The sequence below is a fragment of the Mobula birostris genome, chromosome 8 (assembly GCF_030028105.1).
Source record: "Mobula birostris isolate sMobBir1 chromosome 8, sMobBir1.hap1, whole genome shotgun sequence".
In the NCBI taxonomy this organism is placed as follows: Eukaryota; Metazoa; Chordata; class Chondrichthyes; order Myliobatiformes; family Myliobatidae; genus Mobula; species Mobula birostris.
Window position 1 is genome coordinate 128,993,714 of NC_092377.1, and position 27,004 is coordinate 129,020,717.

General features: G+C 46.0%; 1 protein-coding gene across 1 annotated transcript in view; it reads right to left on the reverse strand.

The window, feature by feature from the left end:
• Nucleotides 1–27,004, reverse strand: part of LOC140201690 (dual specificity tyrosine-phosphorylation-regulated kinase 1B-like) — a 98,662-nt gene that overhangs the window by 59,354 nt on the left and 12,304 nt on the right. The gene's annotated exons all lie outside the window — the stretch shown is intronic.

The window sequence follows — 27,004 nt, forward strand, 5'->3', positions numbered from 1 at the left end:
AACACCAATCCGAAATATATTCAACAAGTTAACGGGGGGGGGGGGTACGATAAAAAAAGACCAGAAATACTACAAATTCACACAGATCTATCTCCACCCACGCACACTTTCTGCTAAATGAAGGTACAACGATGGATCATAGCCTAGTTCGAGGTCGTAAGTTCGCCCAAACACGCAACCCAGTGAGTTGTGCTGAAATGACCCGTTGCTCGATAATGGACCCGAAACGTCGACTGTCCATTCCCCTAGTATATGCTGCATGTGCCACCGAGTTCCTCCAGCCTTGTGCGTGTGTGTTGACCCAGAGTCCACCCGCCACACCCCACCATCCCTCATGAAAGTGGAATGGGAGGGCGTATGAATCTTTGAAATTCTCTGTCTACTCTCCCGCATGAAAACAGAAGAACATAGGAGCAGGGTAAGGCTACTTTTAGCCTGTCCCCGCCAATCGACACGATTGTGTCTGGACTATGCCAACTCCTCCCCTGTGGCAGTTCTCCGTTTCCTTCAATTTTATGGTTTAAATATATGGTGTGGCAGCTCCATTTACGCTTGTGAACTGTTCAGGTTTCAAGCAGCTCTCAGGAACAGAATCTCGTTGTAGCTTTGGGAGGATCTGACTCCAAGGATCCCTGTCACAGTGATTCCTTTCACTGGTTCACCTTCTGGAATAAGATTTAGGATCTTAAAAGCCTTGCGCTACTTCCCTACCATCAGACTTCTAAACAATCACCTCTTTCACATTTTCTTCCTGATAGTTATGCCACATTCTTGGACTTAACCTCACTTCTCTTGGTAGTCGGTCATTGTCATTTTAACATCTCCTCTTGCACTACTTTGGATTGTACTACAAACTTTGCACCCTTCTGCTGTTTCAGCACATAGGAGAGATATTGAAAATCTGGCTGAGTAGTGTCATAACAATAACCTCTTACTCAATGTCAGCAGGACAAAATACAAACTTCAGGAGAAGGAAACCAGAGGTCCATAAACCAGTCCTCATCAGCAGATAAGAGGTGGAGAAGGTCAGCAACTTTAAATTTCTGAGTTTTATTATTTTGGAGGACCTGTCCTGGGCTCAACACAATTACAAAGTGCAATTACAAAGAAAGCACGGCAGCGTCTCTATTTCCTCAGGAGTTTGTGGAGATTCGACATGACATCTACAACTTTGATAAAATTCTATTGGTATGTAGTGAAGAGTACATTGACTGGCTGCCTGGTATGGAAACACCAATACGTTTCAACAGAAAATCCTATGAAAAGTTGTGATTATGGCCCAGTCCTTCATGGTTAAAGCCCTCCCAACCATTGAGCACATCTACATGAAACACTGTTGCAGGAAAGTAGCATCCAGCATCAGGCACCTTTGTCACCCAGCACAAGTACCTTCTTCTTGATGGCAGCAGCAAGAAGAGAGCAGGAGTCTCAGGACTCGCACCACCAGGTTCAGCAACCAGTTATTACCCTTCAACCATCAGGCTCTTGAACCAAAGGAGATAACTTCACTCAACTTATCTTGCTCCATCATTGAAATGTTCCCACAACCAATGGACTCACTTTCAAGGACCCTTCATCTCATTTATTGTTTATTTATTATTAGTTCTTCTTTTTGTGTTTGCACAGTTTGCTGTCTTCTGTACACTGGTTGAACGCCCTAGTTCGGCAATCTTTCATTGATTCTGTTATGGTTAGTATTCTATAGTTTTATTGATTATGTCCACAAAAAAAAGAATCTCAGGGTTGTATATGGTGACGTGTTATTTGATAATAAATTTACTTTGAACTTTATTATTACCTCGTTTATCATTTAGAGCTACAGGTGAGCACTCAATTTCATTGCACTTTGGTGTCCATGAACTAAATTGCATATATATTACTGAAACTTGCTGTGTGTAACTTAGTCACCGCCTTGCATCACAACAGTAAGTGATGAATTAATCTGTATGCAAGGCAAGTTTTTCACTGTAGCTCCATACCTGTGACAATAACTATACTCACCAATTTAAGTACACTTCACAAGTTACTGAGTCTAAAGCACTTTGGCAAGTTGAATGATCATGCTGAAGACCTGTGTGTCAAAAAAGCATGGTAAAAAGCATGAGTATACAATCTGAAGGAAGGCGAGGTTTGTGTAACCCAAGGTTAGTGAATCTGGTGCAATGTAACCTGGGTGAAAGGTGCATGGGTCACTGGTGTGAAGGAGCTCCCAAGTCCACAAGCTTCTAATCAAGCACCTCCTCCCAGACATGTTGCCACTCTCCACGGCACACACCCAGCCCAGTGCGCTGGCCCAGGGATTGGAAGGTGGCCGCTGGCTCCGCCTCTAATTGGGCAGCAGTGAGCACCAATCGGACAGGCCTGGCTAGGGAAGAGAGGCTGACGGTTGAGAGAAGAGGGCATACTCGAAGCTCTGGCAATTTGTGGCCAGGAGATGCACACACACTGAAATCAATGTCTTCTTCTTCATGTGCCTTGCACGTTACACGCTTGGGCGATCATGGCTCTCCACATTGAACGATCCCTTGCAGCGTCAATGATATCTCACACACTTAGATCTGTTAGTTCTTGAAAATCAATGTAGCAGTCCAAAAATACACCAAAGTTAGAACCACAAGCAGCTCTGTTACTGTGCACCCATACAAATCCAAACACTACAGGGGTATTTATAGACATAAACCTCAGCAGAAAGATGGTCTACAAATTCAGGAATTCCACAACCACCACTCCACACACACACATATCTCTTCAAGAGGCTCATTAAATTATCCACCTCCTAATCTCCCCTGATGTGGCTCCGTATCTTACTTTCTCTGATTTATATTCCTGAGGGAGCCCTGCATTACAATGGGAACTTGCATTATTAGGGGCAGCTCTGGTAAATTAGAACATTGAACAGTACTGCATCGGATGGACCCTTAACACATAATGTTCTGCTGCAATCAATCTAATCCTTCCGACACAGCCCTTAACACTCCACTTCTCTTATATAAATGTGCCTATCTCAAAGTCTGTAAAATATCCTGATCGCATTGGCCTCTGGCACCACCCCATCAGTGCGTTCCAAGCACCCACCTCTCTGTGTAAAAAACCTACCTCTGACTTCTCCCTAAAGCTTTCCTACACTCACCTTAAACGGATGAATTCTGATATTGACCATTGCTGCCCAAGTCATACTATTATCACATGTACAGTGGGGGGAAAAGAATTTTGCATGCCATCCATGCAGTCCTGATGAAGGGTTTCAATCTGAAAAGTCCACTGTCTATTTCCCTCCATGGATGTTCCCTGACTTGCCGAGTTCCTCTATTTTTTTTATTATGCCATCTGTATGGATCATTTCATTACATCAGTGCATCTCTATTGTCTTTTAAAGGATGACTATTGTACCAGACAACATACAAATTTCTAGAGGAATTCAGCAGGTCAGACAGCACCCATAGAAGGAAATGGGACAGTTGACATTTCGGGTAAAGGCTGATACATACTTGTGCATAAGGACTACGCCGTAGCCTACGCCGTTGTGAGCATTTATACTTGTGCATTGGTGTGTCTGCGTCGCTCTGCAATTCACCGCCTAAACGCTAGTTGGCGATGGGGTTTCTATGCCACTGTGTTGAGTTTCTTCCTGTACTTCAAACAATGGCAATTGAAACTGAACGCATCATGTTGGAGTTGGAGCTCATGTTGAGCTAAGAACACTCAACTTACGTTTTTCTTCTCTCTTCTGTCTCAATTCTGAAACGGCAGAGAAGAAGCAGCAACCAGAAATGCGATGCTACCAAGCGGACCAATCACAGTTGTTGCAGTCTGCGTCGCCGCGACACATAGTTACATTTTGGGAGAGGTTCAGCGTAGAATACAGCGTAGGGTACGCGGCTACGCCGTACCTACTGCGTAAATTTGATGCAGAAGTATAAATTGGGCTTTACAACCCTGCCATCTAGGCCCAGTGAGTTCCTCCAGCATTTTACTTCTTGCTCCAGGCTCTAGAATCCAACATCTGCAATCTCTCAGGCCAAGCCACTTCTCAAGAGGAGAAGCAGCTTTCCAAAGACCAGTGAGACTGAGGGACGCCTGGACACTTTGTGGGAGCGAGCAACAGAAAAGTTAGTGGCCATCCAACACAAGCTTGTTCTTTTGTCCTGCCTTCTGCAACCTTCAGGACTTGATATTGAATTAATCAAACTCAGATAAGTTGCAAATGCAGATGATGGAATCTGGGGAAAAACTCAAAAGGTTGGAGGAACTTAATATGTCAAGCAGCAGCAGTGGAGAGAAACAGTCGATGTTTCAGGTTGAGACCCTTGCCTGGACTCATCCACACTCACCCATGCCAACCAATGTTCTACTCCCATTTGCCCATAATGTACCTGTCTCAACTACTTCCTCTGGCTGCTCGTTCCATATATGGACCACTGTCTGATTGGAAAAAGTTGCCCCTCTTAAATCTGACCCCTCACCTTAGACCCCTGTCATCAAATTTTAGACTGCCAAACCCTGAGGAAATAGATTGTGACCATCTATACCCCTCATTACTTTAGAAACAGTTATAATTTGGCATAGTAATTGCTCTGCCCACAACTACAAGAAACTGGAGGAAGTTGTGGACACAGCTCAACATACCATGGAAACTAGCTTCTATCTCCGGACTCCATCTACACCTCTTGGTGCTTCATTAAAGCAGTCAGTATGATGGAAGACCTTTCCCGCCCCAGGTATGCTCTCTCCTCCCCTTCTCATTGATAAAAAAAAGCCTGAAAACATGTACCAACAGGCTCAAGGACAGTTTATATCCTGCCGTTAAAAGATTATTGAATAGTCTGCCAGTACTGTAAGATGGACTCTTGATCTCAATATACCCCATCATTGCTCTTGCACCTTACTGCACTTCCTCTGTAAATATTATTTATACTATATTCTGCATTTTGTTATTGTTTTCCCTTGTATTGCCTCAATGCACTGTTGTAATGAAATGATCTGAATAGATGGCATGTAAAACAAGTTCTTCACTGTACCTCAGTACATCTAACAATAATAAACCAATTCACCACTTTAAGGTTGCCCCTCAGTATCCTTCATTCCAACGCAAACTGTCCAAGCCTATCCGGCCTCTCCTTATAACTCAGTCCAGGTAACATCCTCGTGAATCTTTTATGCACCCTCTCCAAGCTTAATGACATCCTTCCTTTAGCTGGGACACCAGAACTGCACACTGTACTCCAAAGTCCAGTCTCACCAACACTTTTTACAGCTGCGAGGTGACGTCTCAACTTTTGTTCTCAAGAGTAGCATTTGTAGGATGCTCCAGCACAACTTGCTCTTCCCCAGCACACTTAAGACAATATTCCCCTTTCAGAAAGTTGTGGTTGAATATCCTTTCATGACCTTTTCGGGGGTGTCTAGGGAGGGGTAGCACCTCTGGTGGGGGGCCTGCCGTGCCCTTTTTTAAGACAGCTCATCCACCTTTGGTCCCCACCTGGTGCTCAGCTTTCACCTGTGGCTCCAAGTAGCATGCGCAGCAGCCACACCCCGGTAAACCATCTCAGCAGATGGGCCAAGCCAGATGAGGGTAGCCGACAGGTCTTCAACTCTGGGTAAGATAGGGGATCTGCCTGTCCCAGCATGTGAAGTCTGGCCATGGCGGACTGAGCAGAGACCAACTGATAGTCCAACAGTCAAGAAGGCAGGCCAGCAGGCGTTTGTGGAGCAATAAGAGCACAACAAGGCACTTAGACGTCCTGGTCATCCACTGGAAGAGGTGGTGATCTCTTTAAACTCACCCGGCAGAAGGCAAAGGCAAACCACTGCTGTAATCTGCCGAGTACGATTTCCCAATATGTCAGAGTGGCATGGAGGGAAATTGTCCGCCAATTGGAAATTCCAGATGCGACCCAACAACAACGACCCTGATAGGCAGTATGTCCCAGGACATCAAACTGTCCAAAAGGTCAGATACAGCAAGGTTAGATGAAACAATGACCTAGGTTAGAAAGAGCTCTTGTGCAGCATCGAATAGGGTCCAAAATAGAAACTGAAACCTTATGATCAAAATGTGCTCTTCAGAGAACATGCTCCCAATGGATGCACTGAAATTATTTCCAGCAGTCTTAAGAACAAAAAGAAATTGGAACAGGAGTAGCCAGTGTAGCCCCAATTCTACCATTGAGATCATGGCTGATCCACATAAACTCCACTTCCTCATATTACTCAGTTCCTTTTGACATGCAGGAATCTATTGATCTCTCATTAACTTGGTCTCTACACCCTTCAGAATAGAGAATGATAATGATTCAATTTCTCACGGGAGGAAATTTCTCCTCACATCAGTCCTCGTCAGCCTACCCCTTATGGTGAGGATGTACTGGAATTGGTTAATTATTGCCATATGTACTGAGATACAGTAAAAAGCTTGTTTTGCATACAGTTCATACAGATTATACCATTATACAGTGCATTGAGGTAAAAGTAAAGGCATCCGTTAGTCTTGCGAGACCATGGGTCTGCGCCTGGAAAGTCTTCACTCTCCAGGGTGCAGGCCTGGGCAAGGTTGTATGGAAGACCAGCAGTTGCCCATGCTGCAAGTCTCCCCTCTCCACGACACAGATGTTGTCCAAGGGAAGGGCATGAGGACCCATACAGCTTGGCACCAGTGTCGTCACAGAGCAATGTGTGATTAAGTGCCTTGCTCAAGGACACAACACGTTCCCTCGGTTGGGGCTCAAACTCACGACCTTCAGGTCACTAGTCCAATGCCTTAACCACTTGGCCACGTGCCCACACGGAGGTAGAGCAAGGTAAAATAGTAACAATTCAGAATAAAGTGTAAAAGCTACAGAGGAAGTGCAGTGCAGCCATCAGCTTTAGTCTATTCAACTAACAGAAACATCAGTGAACATCGAACATGTCAGCCAGCCACAGGCTCTTCAGCTGATTGTGTTGGTCCACCTTGATGCCATTCCAAACTAATCCCATCTGCCTATACAATTGGAATTGGAATATTATTGTCACACGTACCAAGACACAGTGAAAAGTTTGTCTTAACATATTGTCAATACCGATCGGATCATTACACAATACGTACGTTGAAGTAGAACAAGGCCAAACAATTATGAATAAATCTTATTGTTATGTATTTAGAGGTGCACTGCGGAACAGGCCCTTTTGGCCTAACGAGCCACATTACCCAGCAACCCACTAATTTAACCCTAGCCTAATCACAGGCCAATTTACAATGACCCATTAACCTTCTAACTAGTACATCTTTGAATTGCGGAAGGAAACCCACGCATTCACAGAAAGGATGTACAAACTTATAGACAGCTTCGGAATTGAAATCCAAACTCCAGCGCCCCAAACTGTAATAGTGTCATGCTAACTGCTATGCAAAGTGTAACAGCTATAGAGAAAGTGCAGTGCAGGTAAGCAATAAGGTGCGAGATATTAACAAAGTTAGAATCATGAGGTCAAGAGTCCAACTTATAATGAAAGGGAACTATTTAAGTCTTATAACAGTGGGCTAGAAGCTGCAATAGTTTATGTTCTTAATGTCTAGCAGGGTCTTGTGATCATAATAAAATATGCTTAAAAAGGACAAGTGTGCCTTCTTTACTACCCTAACCATTTGTGTTGCTACTTTAAGGGAGCGCATGTACAATGCAAGGGTAGAGAAAGATTCACAAATGCCTAAATAAAGAGATTTCTCTTCAAGACGATCTGAAATCTTGGGATGCTGCAATGACTCTATGATTACTCCCAAAGGCATACATGTCAGGTGAGGAGTCAAAGGGAATCACAGGAAGAAATCTTTCATCCAGAGGTTGGTTGCCATCTGCAACACCCTACCCAAGGTAGACGAGACAGAGCCACTCACACACAGGTGTCTGGGTGAACACTGGATTGCCAAAGCTGGTAAATGGAGTTAGTAGAGATGATTACTTGATGGGCCACAGGCCTATTTCTGTGTTACATAACTCTAAACTACCCCTTCCCTACATCTCTTTATATTGGCCATCTCCCCTCTAACTTTCAGTCCAGATGAAGTCTTGACGCAAAATGTCAACTGTACATTTCTCTAGGCAGATGCTGCCTGACCTGCTGAATTCCCAGCATCTGCAGTCTCTATGACTCCAATCTTATCTTAGTCTGACCACCTGAGTTCTCCAAACTCATTCCTACATTCTCCCCTCCCTCCACTCCAAAATGACTAAGTTAAGGAATGGCCATTAGTCACTGATCACCCTGAAAACACTTGAGGACCTGAGTTGTGAGGAGAAGTTGAGGAGACTTAAGACTTTGTTACTTGGAATGCGGGAGGCTGAGAGGCGACCTTATGGAGGTGTATAAAATCATGAGGGATATACAGTGGAAAGGGTGAACACACACATCCTTCCTCCAGGGAAGAGAACAAAGTAACAGAGGACACTACAGGAATTAAAGGTGAGAGGTAAAAGATTTAAAAGGGACCCAAATAGCAACTTCACACAATTTCTTCTCTAACTTCCATTAATTTCTCCCCCCTCATTTTCCATTCCCTATTCTGATTACCATCACTCCTTCTCTTTTACTCACCTGCCCAAGCTTCCCTCCGACTCTGGTTTCCCTCTTCCTTCATTCTCCTATGGTCTACTGTTCTCTCCTGACAGATTCTTCAGCCCTTTCCCTCTGCCACCTATCCCCTCCCAGCTTCTTACTTTATCCCCCTTCCCCACCCACCCACCTCTTCCCTTACTCCTCTCACCTGCCAGCTTGTATTCCTTCCCCTCCCCCCTTACTCTAACCTTTGCCCCTTTTTTTCCCAGTCCTGATGAAGGAACTTGGCCCGAAATGAACAACCATTCATTTCCCTCCATAGATGCTTCCTAATCCGCTGAGTTTTTCCAGCATTTTGTGTGTGTTCTTCACACAGAAAATGGTGATATATGGAATGACCTGCCAAAGGTAGTGGTGGAGGCAGGTAAAATATTAACATCTGAATAAGATCGATGGGCTTCGGAGGGATTAAGGCAGGGACCAGCCCCCCACCCCCTTTGGTCGGGGTCTACCATAAATGTTCTGTCCCTGCCACCTGTAATACACAAGCCAGGGTAGTACAATATGGAGAGCAAACTGTTAGCCATGCAGTAGGCTCCCTCCCTCCATGGAGCTGATGAATCCAAAGTAACAACAGAGACTGATACAGTTTGGCATCAGTGGTGTTGCAGGAGTTGCCAATCAACACTGAACTCAACATAGGGTACTTCCAAAGCCTCCCCCATGAGTGGTTATAGTCACAAGGCTGAGGAGGTTTGAGATCAGTTTTCTTTCTCCAAGAACAGCTGCCAACCATAGCTGACGAGCCTCATCTGCCTGATGCAACTGGTTTTAAGGCACTACTAACCTTCTCCTGTCGGTAGAAATAGTTCTGCCGGGCTTAGTAGCTAAACCACATGTGAAGACCAGGAACTGGACTTGGTTGTCAAAGGCTATTTGAGATGCACACCATTGGAAGCACAATAGGCAGTGGGAGCTTATCCCACTACCAACCCCAACCATAACAACTTTAAGAATATGGGCTAAACACGAGCAAATGGGACCAGCTTGGTGAGTACCGTGGTCACCATGGATGAAATAGGCCGAATGGCCCAAGAACCTAGGTTTTAAAAAATCTCAAGCCCAAGGAATTCTCAAGTGATTAGAGTGGGCAAACAGAAAGTCCAATTGGCCAGTGGCTCGGTGCCTGTACAAAAGAGTGCCAAAATCACTGGGCCACAGGGCAGGGCTATATTAGGCTGGTGACACTTGGCTGCCAAACGTTCTGTGCATGCACGTTTTGCATTATAAGGTCTTGTTAGGTTGGGTCATGTCCTAAGAGATACTGATATCAGTTATTAATTTAAGCATCGGCACCATCACACACCTGGAGGCAGGTTCTGCTGTCCCCTTAGAGACTTAAAAAGCAGTTTATTCCACAGAAATCTGTGGAGCTGTGGACTACAGATGGAAGAATATGGACAAAGTCAGTTCGGGTGTCTGTAGACACAAGAAATACAAATAAAAGTCCTTTTCTTTCTCCACCCCCACCCTTGTGACAAATCGTCTTAGAAAAATTGAGTTCAGAAGTCGTGATATCATTGCACTGCACTGTGGGCGTTCTTTTCCTGGAAGAGTGCTTTGGGGGGGGGGGGCTGACACACGATCACCATTAATCACAACTATATTTTAAAAAAAGTTACCCAAGATTGCTCGCTCCCCACCCCCACCCCAACTCCACCACTCATCCCTCCTCCGTCTGGTGAGGTAATGCAGGAATACCAGCCCGAGTTATCTCAAGAACTGAACTTGGGACAGGAAGAGGAATCTAAAAATAAAACAGACCAAGCGACGGGGGTTGGGGGAGGGAGGAAGGGAGAACTCCTACTCAGAAACCCGGACTGGAAGCATATGAAAAAGGAGAGGGAAGGAAGCTGGTGGACGAATTAATCAGCTTCCTTTGTTTGTGCTATGTATAGGTTTGTAGAAAAAGACCAAAGCTAAACGCACTTCCACACCCGGCTGGGAATTTCTGACCCTGCGGATTACAGGTGGAAGATCCCATAGGCAGCAAGCAAAACCAGCAAATGCCGTCTCCCAGGCAAATGCTGGCATGATATAGGGCAGCAACAAATGCTAAAGAAAGAATTCTTTTAACACACCAGATATATCAGTGTCCCCACCCCCTCTGATGCTGGTGGGCGCGCTTGGTGGCACGGCGTCTCATTCATTTTTTTCCCCGTCGGAACTGCTACAGCCCCTCGCCTGGCAACACGCAGCGTCAGAGTCTGGCCGGCCTCGCGCATTGGACGGCCGCTCGGCCCAATGGCGAGCGGCGGTGACGCCTGTTGCCATGCGGCGCCGGCGGCTGGATGGGCGGAGCTTCGCACGGCTCTGCCCGGCAACAGGGAGAAAAACTGACGGCCGCCGGGTCCCAGAAATAGACTCTCAGAAATAGAAGTGCGCACCCGCAGTAGCGCCCTCCCTTGAACTTAAGATTAGGTGTGGGTACTGCCCCAGCAAGGGCAGGTTAACCTTGCAAGCAGGAAGGATACCTAGATTCCCAAGGCTTTAATCGCAAGGACACACACCACAGACCTTCACTGGGAGACAAGGCACATACACTCACACCCTCACAGAGGGATGGAACACACATTTATATTTCTAATGCAAGCACTCTAATTACGAGGAACGAATGGCCACAGTCTATTCCCCCAGGGTAGGGGAGTCTAAAACCAGAAGTCACAGGTTTGAGGGGCCCCTCATCGAAGAGGCGTATGGAACCAGAAGCTGCAGGAAGCAGTTGATGCGGGTACAATTACTGTACAGCATTTAAAAGACAGTAGCAATACACAAAAAGTTGTAGGGACTCAACTGAGCAGGCAGCACCACTAGTTTTGGGTTGAGACCTTTCACCGGGGCTTCATCCCTCTTCAGGTGCTGCCTGACCTGCCAAGTTCCATCCAGCATTTTGTGCATTAGGAGACCACTGAACAGAGATAAAATGACTCTTGACCTCACCATCTACCTGGTAAAGATCTTGCACATTGTCTGCTTGCACTGCACTTCCTCTGTAACTGCAACACTTCATTCTGCATTCTCCAGCTGTTTTACCTTGTTCTATCTCAATGCACTGTGTAATGATCTGATCTGTATGAACAGTACAAAAGACAAACTATTGTCCATGTGACAATAAACTAATTCCAAATTTCCAGCATCTGCAGTCTCTCTTACGTCACAAGGTAGAGGATTGACTTATCAGGATACCAGCCAAACACTGCCAAATTCAACCAGCTCAGCTGGTTGGCATGGAGAAATTGGGCCAATGAGCTTGTTTCCAAACTATACAACTCCATGGCCTTCCCCACAAACTATTCCCTCACCCCCAACAGTTCACAGGTCTGGGAACGGTGACACAAGAACACGGGTTCCAGCAACCAACTTTACCATTCAAGAAGATCGTGGATTTTGCCACAGCTAGGCACTCCCACTGGATCAAGGATGGCTCGCCTTGTAGACTCTGCCACAGGTGAGGTGTGGTGGACAATTGGAAGGGTTTTTCTGCCACTGTTTTGCACTCAAACACTCAAGGGCACCTCCCCGCTGAAAGAAAATAATAAATCAGAGCTTGTCAAGGTGAGAGAGGCACCAGCACTGAAGAAAATGTGGGGGAAATAAAATAAGATTAGTGTCAGAATAGGAGACACAAGGTGGTCAGTATAGACTCAGTGGGCCAAAGGGCCTGTTTCTGTGGTATGACTATTGCAGAGTCCTTGACACTAGCATATTTGTATCTCAGTGATACCTATTCAGTCTCTGCCGTGCTCAATAAATCAATAAAGCCACAAGAAAGAAGAGGTGTTGGGGGCAGATGGTTTCTCCACTAAAGTTCCAAAGCTCAATGAACCAGACTTATTCAGAATTTCACAGCCACAGGAATCAACCACCTCATCCCAGCATTCCTATAAGACTCTGGTCAAGCCTCATCTGGAGTATCACATTCAATTCAGGTTGCCCCATCACAAGAAAGATATGAAGGCTTTGGAGAGGGTGCAGAAGTGGTTCACCAGGATTAGAGGGCATAATAACATAAGAAATAGATGCAGGAGTAGGCCATCTGGCCCGTTGAGCCTGCTCTGTCATTCAATAAGATCATGGCTGATCTGGCTATGGACTCATCTCCATCTACCTGCCATTCCCCCAGAATCCTTAATTCTCCTACTAAGCAAAAATCTATCTAACTTTGTCTTAAATACACTTACATGTGCTACAAGGAGAGGTTGGGCAAACTTGGGTTGTTTTCTCTGAGCAGCGGAGATATTATAGAAGTAGTTATGAGAGTCATAGATAGACAGCCAGTATCTTTTTCCTCAGGATCAATATGTTTAATATTAGAAGACATACTCTACATTTAAGGTTTGGGCAGGAGGTTCTTTATGACTTAAATATGCAGAGAATGGAGGGAATGGAACATGCGCAGACAAAAGGGATTAGTTTAATTAAGAGTTATTAGCTTCGGATTTAGATTTATTTATACACATTGAAACACAGAGTGAAATACATCATTTCTGTTAACAACCAACACACCCAAGGATGTGCTGGTGGCAGCAAATTAGTGTTACAATACATTCCAATGCGAACATATCATGTCAAGAATATTTAGCAAAACACCACATGCAACATCAATAGCAAAACATGCCCCTTTCCCACTTTCCCACCCACCCACCACCTCTCCCACACACACACCTCCGACACTAGGACAGGTTGCCTCTGACCAAGCTGACCCAGAGGGCTTCAGCCTTCGGGCTTCTACTTCCGTACTCGCCAACTTCAGTCTTCAACCTTTGGGTTTCTACCTCCAGAGTCAGCAAGCCCTGGACTTCGACCTTTGACTTTGCTTCCGGATTTCACCAACCTCTGGGTATCGACCCCAGGACTCTCCAATCACAGATTTGACTTTCAGACCTTGAACCTCAGATTTGCCAATCACCATTTTATCTTCAGGATGTACACAGACTTCTGATCATCATGACCTGGGGAGGGGTTGGAGGTCACTGGCCCTCATGACTCGCACCCATACAGATCTCTGTTCCAGGACTCGATGACCTAGGAATCACAGGTTTCCTCAGCACCTGCCAACTCAATCTCCAGCACCACCGACTTTCAACCACAGAGCACTCCAATCTGGAATCCGAACACCAGCTCCTGCCTTGACTCTTCATTTACTGCCTCTTGCTTCTAACTCTCCCTCATCCCTGTCCCTAAACAAGAGGTCGAGTCCCATCTTAACATACTAGAGAATCATTCAGTAGTCCAACAACGGTGGAATAGAAGCAGTCTTTGAGCTTGGTGGTGCATGCATTCATACTTTTGTATCTTCCACCCAATGGGAGAAGTGGGGAAGAGAGAATGTGCAGAAAGAGAGGGGTCCACAGTTATTTGGCTACTTTCAAGAGGCAGTGAGAAATGCAGTAAGAGTCCATGGAGGGGAGACCGGTTTCTTTGATCTTTGAGTCCATGGAGGGGAGACTGGTTTCTTTCTGTGTTTTGATAAAAGCATATCGAATTTTACCTCATTACTAACCTCAAAATTACCTCCAAATGTTATTCTTGATAACAGCCTGCCTGGTCAGAGCACTATGTTAATTCTTTTTCCAAGTAAATTATTGATTGAGTGGCGATTGGTCCTTGCCCAGTAGAAGAGTCTTCCTAATGCTGGGCTGAAAGTTTGAGAGCAGTGTGTTTTTTTTCCCCAAAGAGAAAAGGAAAACCCAGGATGAAAGCAAACCTGAGCAACAGTAGAACATTTCTCATTAATCAAACTGGTTGTGCCATCAGGGACAGAGCTGTAATTGGCAGTGTTTCAAAAAGAACAAGGAGTAGAGGGGAAGCAGTGAGTCCTGGAGTGTTACAATAGAAAATGTTGGGTGAAAGCAAAACATGAATTGGATTCGGGGGGGGGGGGGTGATTGAGGGATGTCAATCATTATTTTCAATGCCATGTTCAAATGTCTTTAGACTGTTGGGGTTAATTATCAGAAAACTGGAGTTATCGCCTGCAGGGGTTATATCAAGCTTTGCGTGACTGTACAGTTTTATATACCGGTGCCTGGGAAAACTAATGAAATAATCATTGCCCACTTCTAAGTGTCAGGAAGGCAACAAGGGTACTCGACATGGAACAATAGCTAGGCTGTTTCAATGCAGTTTCATTCCCTGATTGGCAATCATTTAGGATTTTAAATAACTATTTTGCAGTTTTCTTTAGACCATAAGACATAGGAGCAGAACTAAGCCATTCAGCCTATCAAGTTTGTTCTGCTATTCAATCATGGCTGATTTATTTCCCTCTCAACCCCATTCTCCCGCCTTCTTCATGTAACCTTCAATATTCTTACTAATTAAGAACCTGCTGACCTCCACTTTGACCTCCTAATGACTTGGCCTTCACAGCCGTCTGTGGCAAGGAGTTCCACAGATTCATTCTGTGGCTATGAATTTCGGAGAGTCACCACCCTCTGGTTAAAGAAACTTTTCCTCATCTCTGTTCCAAAGGTATGTTCATCTATTCTGAGGCTATGCCTTCTGGTCCTGGATTCTCCCACCGTTGGAAACATCCTTTCTGAGTGGCCATCCAAGTCCACTCTACCTACAGATTCCCATATTCAGAGCCATCAAATGCTTCTTGTATGTTAAGTCTTTCATTTCCATGATCGTCCTCGTAAATGTCCTCCAGGTCCTCGCCAATGCCAGTACATCCTTTTTTAGATATAGGGCCCAAAAAATGCTCACAGTACTCCAAAGCTTTATAAATCCTCAGCATTACACCCTTTACTATTTCTACATCTCAGAGATTACTTGACACAATGAGATATTGGATTAGTCATTGGCGGTCAGACTGCTGATATGTTGTACTGCTGCTCAGGTTTGATTTCATCCTGGGTTTTGCTTTTCTTTAAAAAAAACGATCTCAATAAGTGGGACACAGACTGTAAATAATTCATAGTGTATTGGGGGTGGGGAGGGAGTGATTGTGGGAGCTATGATTTTCCACACTCTTTAATACATTCAATTGAAGGGACCGTCAGTTTCATAACTCACCCAAAAGGCAGCACCTCTGGCACAGCAGCACTCCCACAACTACAGTGCAAATCTTCAACGCTACACCTACCATACCAGTGTATTGCCACATTTGGATGCAGATTGCTGAAGTGGCAAATTCCTATGGAGCAGGAAGAACATTTCAAATGGATGGGCATGACTGTACAGCAGGCATCCCCAACCTTATTTGCACCGCGGACCAGTTTAATATTGACAATATTCTTGCGGACCGGCCGACCAGGGGGCGGGGGGGGGGTGTCCAAGTAGGGTTAAACTCACCTCAGCATGTCTTTTACAGTTAGGGTTACCAACTCCCAAATACGGGACAAAAGTAGCAGTCAAATCCCAGGACACTTTACCCCAGGAAAGACTACCATGACCATGAAGCCTTGCGCGGGCACCTGTGGGCACATGCGTGATGTGTGCATGTGATGTGCGCATGTGCCGATTTCTCCCCCCACAAATCGGTTTTGCCTTCATCTTCCCGACTACACTGTACATACATTATTTCTACTTTATATAGGCTGTGTATTTATATCATTCCTGCTTTTACTATATGTTAGTGTTATTTATTTTCAGTTTTATGTGTTATTTGGTATGATTTGTTAGGTTATTTTCTGGGTCTGGGAACGCTCAAAAAATTTTCCCATAAAAATTAGTGGTAATTGCTTCTTTGCTTCATGCCATTTCGGCACGGAAGGTTTCATAGGAACGCTTTACCCTAGCGAGGGAAATACGGGACAAACCAATTTAGCCCAATATACAGGTATCCCCCGCTTTTCGAATGTTCGCTTTATGAAACCTCACTGTTACGAAAGACCTATATTAGTTCCCTGTTTTTGCTAACAGAAGGTGTTTCCACTGGTATGAAGAAAGGCAGCACGCGAAAAAAAAAAGGGCGCGATAAAAAAGGCAGTGCGCTCCCCAAGCAGCCGCTCTCCCCCGGAACTGCATCCTAGCCAGCATTGCTTAAGCACGTGCCTGTGAGCAGCCGTTTGCAAGATGAGTTCTAAGGTATGGGAAAAGCCTGAAAGAGCTCGTAAGGGTGTTACACTTAGCGTAAAACTAGACATAATTAAGTGTTTTGATCGTGGTGAACCAAGTAAGGACAAAGTGAGTCTGGCTTGTGGAAGTTGACAAAGATGATGTTGAAGAGGTTTTGGCATCCCATGACCAAGAACTGATAGATGAAGAGCTGATGCAATTGGTAGAGGAAAGGATAACAATTGAAACCGAATGAGTAATGATAAAGTATGACTTTAATTTTGAAAGCATACATCGGTTTAAGGCATATTTGCAGGGTGGTTTGAGTGCTTATATAGTTATAGTCATACTTTATTGATCCCAGGGGAAATTGGTTTTCGTTACAGTTGCACCATAAATAATTAAATAGTAATAAAACCATAAATAATTAAATAGTAATATGTAAATTATGCCAGGAAATAAGTCCAGGACCAGCCTATTGGCTCAGGGTGTCTGCCCCTCCAAGGGAGGAGTTGTAAAGTTTGATGGCCACAGGCAGGAATGACTTCCTATGACGCTCTGTGCTGCACCTCGGTGGAATGAGTCTCTGGCTGAATGTACTCCTGCGCCCACCCAGTACATTATGTAGTGGATGGGAGACATTGACCAAGATGGCATGCAACTTGGACAGCATCCTCTTTTCAGACACCACCATGAGAGAGTCCAGTTCCATCCCCACAACATCACTGGCCTTACGAATGAGTTTGTTGATTCTGTTGGTGTCTGCTACCCTCAGCCTGCTGCCCCAGCACACAACAGCAAACATGATCGCACTGGCCACCACAAAGAACTGTATGATAGAAAAATGCGCGAGGCTAAGCAGTCAAGCAAGCCTTCCACATCAGCCACAGCAGGTGAGCCTCAACCTTCGACATCGAGGTGGGCAGTCATAGGAGAAGATGAGCTGCCTGCCCTAATGGAAACAGACGACACCCCAGTGTCCCACCACCACCCATCCAGGCCGCGGACAGATACCGATTCACGGAGAATGAAGCGGTAGCCAGGAGGCACTCAGCACATCTTTAAGAAAAAAGCCAAAATACTTTAAGAAAAAAGCCAAAATAAACATGCTAATTAATTAGGTGCCACCCGGCACGTAATTGTCGGCCCAGATCAGAGACAATTGCCGATTGTGTCGCCTCTGATCTGGGCCGACATTTTCGACCACACTTTGACTCAGACTCGCTATCACAGCCATATATCCTTTCTGGGAACGTGCCTCCGTCGCCAACTTACTCCAGTTGGCTTTAGGATTCGTTTCCGAGCCTCTCAATTTGGACCTTCTGAGGATCGCAGGTACTCACATTTTATTGACTCTGCCTCTCGCCGCTTCTCCCGTCAAGCTCTGAAGGCGACTCTCTCCGCCATGAGGAGGTACTTGGTGTCCCTATCCCAGACCCTTCCACACCTTCGGGACACTTTCTTCGCCGTCTGTAATGGTCCTACCCGTTATTTCATCCTCCGTCGGATCCACGCCTGCAATCGCCGTTTTTTTTACTTTGTCATGTTAGGCAAAGATCGCAAGATCCTACATCTATGGACTCCAGAGCCTGCCGGCCCCGACGCTAGCAGGCATGAACTTCAGATTGCCTCTGCCATTGATCTCGCCGGCTCCAACACCTCAGGGCATATTCAAAACCTGGACTCCAGCAACGACCATGGACACATTCAAAATGATTGCGCAACCACCAACTGCGACTCCAGCCTTGAACTCCAGGCCAGGTCTTTATGTGCTGCTATTGTGACTCCCGTCTCCCCTTCCCCCACCAATACTCTGCAATCCCATTTCCTTCAGATCCCACCATCAGCTCCTGGGTCCTCAGAGGCTCGATCTTCCTCTCACCCCAACCCTCCCCTCTCCATTGACACCCCCAGCCTCCCCCCTCCCCCCTCTGATCCCAGCTCTCATCCGTGCCGGGTCTTTACCATCCCCTCCGACCTTCAACTGTCAGAGGCAGAGCGCTCTGTCCTCAGTAAGGGCCTCACCTTTGTCCCCCTTCGCCCACACCTCAGCGAGTTCCGTGTTCGCCATGATGCGGAACTCTTCTTCCGCCATCTCCGTCTCCGAGCCTACTTCTTCGGCAAGGACTCTTCCACACTCACCGATGACCCCTTCTCCCGTCTTCAACCCTCTTCTTCATGGACACCCCGCTCTGGTCTTCTGCCTGCTCTGGATCTCTTTATCGCTAACTGCCGACGGGACATCAACCGTCTCGACTTCACCACACCTTGTCCCCATTCCAACCTTACTCCTTCGGAACGCTCTGCTCTCCACTCCCTCCACACTAATCCTAACCTTATTATTAAACCCGCCGATAAGGGGGTGTGCTGTTGTAGTTTGGCGTACTGACCTCTACCTTGCCGAGGCACAGCGACAACTCACGGATACCTCCTCGATCGTGACCCCACGAAGGAGCACCAGGCCATTGTCTCCCACACCATCACCGAATTTATCCGCTCAGGGGATCTCCCATCCACTGCTACCAACCTTATAGTTCCCACACCTCGCACTTCCCATTTCTACCTCCTACCCAAGATCCAGAAACCTGCCTGTCCTGGCCGACCTATTGTCTCAGCTTGCTCCTGCCCCACCGAATTCGTTTCAGCATACCTCGACACGGTTTTATCCCCCGTTGTTCAATCCCTTCCTACCTATGTTCGTGACACTTCTCACACTCTTAAACTTTTCGATGATTTTAAGTTCCCTGGCCCCCACCGCTTTATTTTCACCATGGATGTCCAGTCCCTATATACTTCCATCGCCCATCAGGAAGGTCTCAAAGCTCTACGCTTCTTTTTGGATTCCAGACCTAATCAGTTCCCCTCTACCACCACTCTGCTCCGTCTAGCGGAATTAGTCCTTACTCTTAATAATTTCTCCTTTGGCTCCTCCCACTTCCTCCAAACTAAAGGTGTAGCTATGGGCACCCGTATGGGTCCTAGCTATGCCTGCCTTTTTGTTGGCTTTGTGGAACAATCTATGTTCCGTGCCTATTCTGGTATCTGTCCCCCACTTTTCCTTCGCTACATCGACAACTCATTGGCGCTGCTTCCTGCACGCATGCAGAGCTCGCTGACTTTATTAACTTTGCCTCCAACTTTCACCCTGCCCTCAAGTTTACCTGGTCCATTTCCGACACCTCCTTCCCCTTTCTAGATCTTTCTGTCTCTGTCTCTGGAGACAGCTTATCCACTGATGTCTACTATAAGCCTACTGACTCTCACAGCTATCTGGACTATTCCTCTTCTCACCCTGTCTCTTGCAAAAACGCCATCCCCTTCTCGCAATTCCTCCGTCTCCGCCGCATCTGCTCTCAGGATGAGGCTTTTCATTCTATGACGAGGGAGATGTCTTCCTTTTTTAAAGAAAGGGGCTTCCCTATCAACTCTGCTCTCAAACGCATCTCCCCCATTTCACGTACATCTGCTCTCACTCCATCCTCCCGCCACCCCACTAGGAATAGGGTTCCCCTGGTCCTCACCTACCACCCCACCAGCCTCCGGGTCCAACATATTACTCTCCGTAACTTCCGCCACCTCCAACGGGATCCCACCACTAAGCACATCTTTCCCTCCCCCGCGACTTCCTTGTCCATTCGTCCCCCCCATCCCTCCCCACTGATCTCCCTCCTGGCACTTATCCGTGTAAGCAGAACAAGTGCTACACATGCCCTTACACTTCCTCCCTTACCACCATTCAGGGCCCCAAACAGTCCTTCCAGGTGAGGCAACACTTCACCTGTGAGTCGTTTGGGGTGATATACTGCATCCGGTGCTCCCGATGTGGCCTTTTATATATTGGCGAGACCCGACGCAGACTGGGAGACCGCTTTGCTGAACACCTACACTATGTCCTCCAGAGAAAGCAGGATCTCCCAGTGGCCACACATTTTAATTCCACATCCCATTCCCATTCTGACATGTCTATCCACGGCCTCCTCTGCTGTAAAGATGAAGCCACACTCAGGTTGGAGGAACAACACCTTATATTCCGTCTGGGTAGCCTCCAACCTGATGGCATGAACATCGACTTCTCTAACTTCCGCTAATGCCCCACCTCCCCCTCGTACCCCATCTGTTACTTATTTTTATACACACATTCTTTCTCTCACTCTCCTCTTTCTCCCTCTGTCCCTCTGAATATACCCCTTGCCCATCCTCTGGGTCACCCCCCCACTTGTCTTTCTTCCTGGACCTCCTGTCCCATGATCCTCTCATATCCCTTTTGCCTATCACCTGTCCAGCTCTTGGCTCCATCCCTCCCCCTCTTCTCCTATCATTTTGGATCTCCCCCTCCCCCTCCCACTTTCAAATCCCTTACTCACTATTCCTTCAGTTAGTCCTGACGAAGGGTCTCGGCCTGAAACGTCGACTGCACCTCTTCCTAGAGATGCTGCCTGGCCTGCTGCGTTCACCAGCAACTTTTATGAGTGTTACCTAATTAATTAGCTTGTTTATTTCGGCTTTTTTCTTAAAGATGTGCTGTGTGCCTCCCAGCTACCGCTGTACCTCTGCATGCTTCGCGGATCAGTATCGGGTCACGGCCCGAAGGGTGGGGGCCACTGCACCACCCAAACTCCGACGACTGAGCCTAACACACCATCATCGGTGTGCTCTGCACTGTCTTCCCGATTCCCGTAAGTGATACTACACTGTACATACATTATTTCTACTTTATATCGGCTGTGTATTTTTATGTGTTATTTGGCATGATTTGGCAGCTTCGTAGCTTAAAGGTTACTGGAGAGAATGTTCTTGCCAACAGCGCTTGCGTGAGATTTTCTGCCGAGAGTGCTTGCGTGAGATTTTAGGTACAGAGAACAGTGCCAGCAATGATTGTGGAAAAGTATTTCTACTTTATATAGGCTGTGTATTTATCATATCATTCCTGCTTTTACTATATGTTACTGTTATTTTAGGTTTTAAGTGTTATTTGGCATGATTTGGTAGGTTATTTTTGGGTCTGCAAACGCTCACAAAATTTTCCCATATAAATAAATGGTAATTGCTTCTTCGCTTTACGACATTCCGGCTTACGAACCGTTTCATAGGAACGCTCTACCTTTGGATGGCGGGGGAAACCTGTACAGGATGTCCCGGCAAATACGGGACAGTTGGCAACCCTATGTTCAAATTCAACAGTGCATGACAGGGAATGAGGAAAGGTGCAGCTGACTCGTATCGTTTCCTCACGGCCCGATGGTTGGGGACCGCTGCTGCACAGCATAAACACAAAGGAAGTCACAGGATGCAGAAGAGGTTTACCAAGACACTGCACGGACTAGTGGTCCGAGTTGTAAAGGAGAAGTTAGACAAACTCAGGATTGTTTTCTCTGGAGTGTCCAAGGTTAAGAGGAAACCTGATAGAACTTTATAAAATTATGTGACATGGAATGGGAAAATTATCCTTTACCCAGAATTTCAAATACTAGAGGTAGTTTGGGTTTAAAGTGAGGCATGGAGAGTTTGAAGGAGATGAGCACAGCAAACTTTCTTTTAAAAACACTGGGAGTAGTAGGTGCCTGGACTGGTCGTGGAAGCTTACCAATAGAGGCGTTTAAGAGGCTAATAGATAGACACATGAATATACAGAGAATGGAGGGAAAGGGTCATGTGACAGAACATGTCAAGCAACGATTCAAAAACAAAGTTGGTAATGTGGGGGTGTAAAACAGTGCCAGATATCTAAAGGGAATACAAGGAAGGTTTTCACATTACAAAAAGGAGTCTGTTTTGAGGGTATTGAAACAAAAGGGAAGGCGAAGTATGCAGGGAGTGCTGAAAATGGTCGTATAGAACATGCTTACTACCGGAGTATAATCGTTACACTTTTGGTCAGAAAGGGAAGTGGAGGATTTGGAATTAAGAGCAGGAAAGATCAGTCACAACTTCAGGGTCAACAGACAGAATTATCTCCTTACAGTAGATCAGCACAGAGTGCATATTGACTTCATCTCCTCCTGCAGGTCCTGCCTGGGTTATTAACACCAACTTACGGACACTCTGTGCACACATGAGCATCTGGGGGACTGGCGGGATGGATTTGCCAGCTACACTAGGACTGCAGGCATCCTCTACTGGGTGGGGACAGTGAATTTCCGCTGGCCTACTCTCCCCGAGCCGCAACAATTAGGAGGGGTTGAGTTGAGCCATGTAGGGCTGGGGTGCTAAGCAGACTCACCTGCTGACCAAATCAGCAAAGCTGGCTGGCAGCCATTTCCCGTGCCCGCTGACTCTCACTTCACAACTGTTTTTGCAATCATTTTTCTTCACTTCAGACTTAAGAGCTCAGGTTATGGACAGTTCTCAGAAATCCTATCATAATCCGGCAAATTAAAAAAAACACCTCTTGTGCCAAGACACGTGGATTGGTAGCAGACTAATCGGCAATGATGTGGCCCTCTGTAGAACCTCCCAAATCTAGTGCATCACTGATGTCGATTCACAACTACCCTCTGTCCCTGTTGTGCTGGCTTTAAAGAAGCAAGCCACCTTGTAGGAAACATCCCTTGCCTCACCTTCCTGTCACTCTCCCTCCCACCAATTCTTCTGCAGCAGCTTAAACCTTGAGGACAAGCATGGTTGAAGTATTCAGCTGCAATAGAAGCTGGGGCCCAGCCCATCGGTGGATCAGAGATATTAAGGTTTGGTCAGCAGTGGTCCAGTTGGAGCCTGCAAAAGAACCACTAATAATACCACTGGCACTTATTCAGCCTCGTGCTGTCAACATCCACAATAAGGTGGCCCAAGTGCTTGCAAAAACACAAATGCTTGCTGGTAGATTCAGTATTCTGTAGATCGATATGCCCCCATTAAAGACCCGAATATGAGTTTTTTGTTACTGTAATTTTCAAGTCTATTGGTCTTTTGCAGCACCTTATCCCAACCTTCAAGACAGCAGCAGCAACTTGTACTTACACAGCAGGCTTGGGCCAACATTTCTAGTGCCACTAGACCAATGATCAAACAAATCTAACATTGTGACTCATGGGCTCTAGGAACAATTATAAAAGATAATAAATAAATCTACTGACCTGAGTGTTTTTGGGATATGTAAGGAAACCAGAGCACTAGGTGAAGCGGGGCAGTGGTTGTGAAAATGGGGAAGAATGTACAAATCACAGCTGGAGAACTGGAGGCTAGGACCCAGGTTACCGGAACTGAATCAGCTGTTCTCCCAGCTATGCCACAGTGACATCCAGGAGGGAATTCAGGACCAAGGGCAAGGATATTGGCAGTGGGGTGACAGAAATCAGGAGATAACAGCCAGAAGTGTAGGAGTTCAGAGACATAAGGAGTGGCTAGCCACCAGGAATTGGAGAGAAAAGGAAATAAGGAGATTCTAAAATAAGGGCGACTTTTTTTAAATCGAGCATAATGGTGACTGGAGAGTGGGTCCTAGTGCTAACTGGGGAAAAATAGAGCAAAGTAGTCACGGAATAGTCAGGTCTAGATGTACAAAAGACAGAGGAGGATTCCAACAGCTGACAAACTGAAGCAAGGTCAGAGATGGGCAATCCTAATTCAAGTAGATACATGTGGTCAAATAGGTTTAAAACAAAACCTAGATCAATCTGGTTAGTTTCAGATGAGAGGGTGACCAGTTATTCCCCCTGCAATTTCAAGCCTCTATCCCCAAGAGTTAAGACATGAGGAAGAGGGCACTCAGGCTGAAAGAGGAAATGGATTTAATGGATACAGGAGAATCCAAATGGGAAATGAGAAAGAGACTGAGCAACAGGCATCTGTAAAATGGAATGGTTCCAAGAACTCCAAACATCTTTGGCCTACCCCAATCCTCATTATGACCTGCTGAAAAAATTGACCAAAAGAATTTGCCTAGGTTCAGTGGTAGCTCTCTGACCTCTCTAGTCACCAGCCAAACTCCAGAGATTTGAGCACAGAATCTGGGCAGCAACCTTTCCCAAGCAAAACCTTAAATAGAGGAGCCTCAGCCCTCCTATTGTTGGGACAGCCTGGGAATAGAAAAGGCTTTCACCATCTCCATAACCACTCTTTAAACAGATTATCTCATCACTTATTTTGCCCACATTTGAAGGAAGACTGCTGGATCAGACAAGGTGCCACCTTTGGATCACTGCCACTTTGATCGCACTGCAAAACCAAAATTACTTCAGCAGTGACATCTCAGTTTCTTTCCCCACGCTCCACTGTGGCTGTCCTCTTTGAAGTCCTAGGCCTTTGCTTGTGGGAACCTGACCTGATACTCTCCTCCGATTTGGACTCACTCGTGTGTGCCTGCATGTCCCTGCCTGTCCTGCTCACCAACCTCACTGCATCGAATTTTCAACAAACAGAATAACACTGCCGATCGGTTTACAGGAAAGCCATGAGCTGTGCAACGTGCAAACATATTGGAGGTGACCGTGGAACATGGCACACACTGAGAAACAAAATCTCACTGCTAGAGGAAAAAAAAGTTATCTCAGGGTGGCACTAATCCCCTTGCAGAATTGGCAAGAACAGCGCCAGTCTTTGCCAAGTGCTCCCTGGACTCAGCAATTACGAGCACTTCTCAGGCCCAGGAACTGGCAGGGTGTAAGATCCCAACCCACTTAAACAAAGAGGCCACAGTGTTGAGGGGACAGCGTTGTAGAACTGATCAATTAACTGGCCCGTGGCTGAGCCAGCTGGGACAGGGCACAGGGAAGTACCCACTCCGCATACAATCCCATCATTCAGACCGCACTGCGGGAACTCAGCCAACGTGTCAGCAGCAAAATAAATGCAGGAGCACACATCTCACTTCAATGAAAGTCAGTCTCCATCACCACCCCCACCCCAAGCCCCACCGTCCATCCTTGGATGGGCAGGCAACATGAATATTCAGACTGCTAATATTTACACTTTTACATTATGATATATGTTTTGCTAATGAGATTAATTCATTGTTTTTGGCTTTGCAAAACACAAATTGAATTTGAACAGTTTCTTTTTCCCACACTAGATAGATCAGTGGGATTAACACTACACTGTCCCCTGATGCTGCATATGCATAAAGGTGGCCACAGGGCTGGTGGGGGTGTGCACATACTATCACACTGATCAAGTCAATGTGTCCGCAATCACCACCCTGGGCTCAGTGTTGAGGGCAAGGACGCCCTCGTCTCAGTACAGTGCTGGGTTTGAATACTGATGAGGATGCCAAAAAGAAGGCATGACTTATAAGGAGGGATTGGGCAGGGTAGAACTTTATTTCCTTGGAACATCGGAAACTGAGGGACAGCCTTCAGAAGTGTGTAAAATCATGAGGAGCTATAGATAGGGAGAATTCACGGAGACTTTTTCATAGGGAAAGGGACTCAAAAAATCAGAGGGCATTGGTTTAAGGTGAGAGGGGAAAGATTTAAAAGGGACACAGATGGAATGAACTGCCAGAGGAAGTATTAGAGGCAGATGTGTAAACAACACTTAAAAAACATTTGGAGAGGTACATGGCTGGGAAATGTTTAGAGAAACATGGGTTAGCTTATATGGACATGTTCATTGGCATGGACAAGAAAGGGACTGTTTCTGTGGTGCATATAACTCAGCAGAGAGAACTGGGCCATGTGCACATACCACCAAGCATAAGGACAATTTCTATCCCTGGAATGAAAAGATGGGCATCTCACCTCACAATTTACCTTGCTTTGACCTTGCACCTCATTCCCTGCCTGCACTGCGCTTTCTCTGTAACTGTAACGCTTCATTCTGCACTGTTCTTGTTTTAACTTATACTACCTCAATGCACTGTTGCAAGCCGAGTTTTTCCACTCAGTACATGACAATAATAACTCCACCATGGCCAGTCTCAAGCCCAGCTGTGAAAAGAGAGGGTTGGGCAACCCCATCTCATAAAAACCCACCAGAGCTACCGAAACATCACCAGAAGCTCCAAAGCATCCCTAAGAAAGGAAGGATCTTCACCTAGAAGACCTATGAAGCCATATGACGAAAGCAAAAGCCACGGGGCTGATGGGCTTAAGGCGAAGAAGAATATGACAATAATAAACTAATTTATCTTCCAAGTGGCATTGTTCAGCCACTTTGACCAGACCTGGACACCTGAATCCATGTTCACAAGTTTCAGAAAATGCGGCCAAAAAGAACTGAATGTTATATCATGGATCTGATAGTTACCCTGCTAAATAAATACAGCCATTGTTCATTCTCAGTTACATCAGCTTCCTTTCCTACAAATCGAGTACAATGACTGGATTGAGCAGAAATCACATCCTCAATACGAGGAGACAGGTAGTGAGAAGCCAGAAGACGGCTAGCTTGTGACCATAAATCCTCCACCCTTCGTGAGGAGAAACAGCATTTCATTGGGAAATTCAGAAAGCATGGAGATGGAAAAATATGG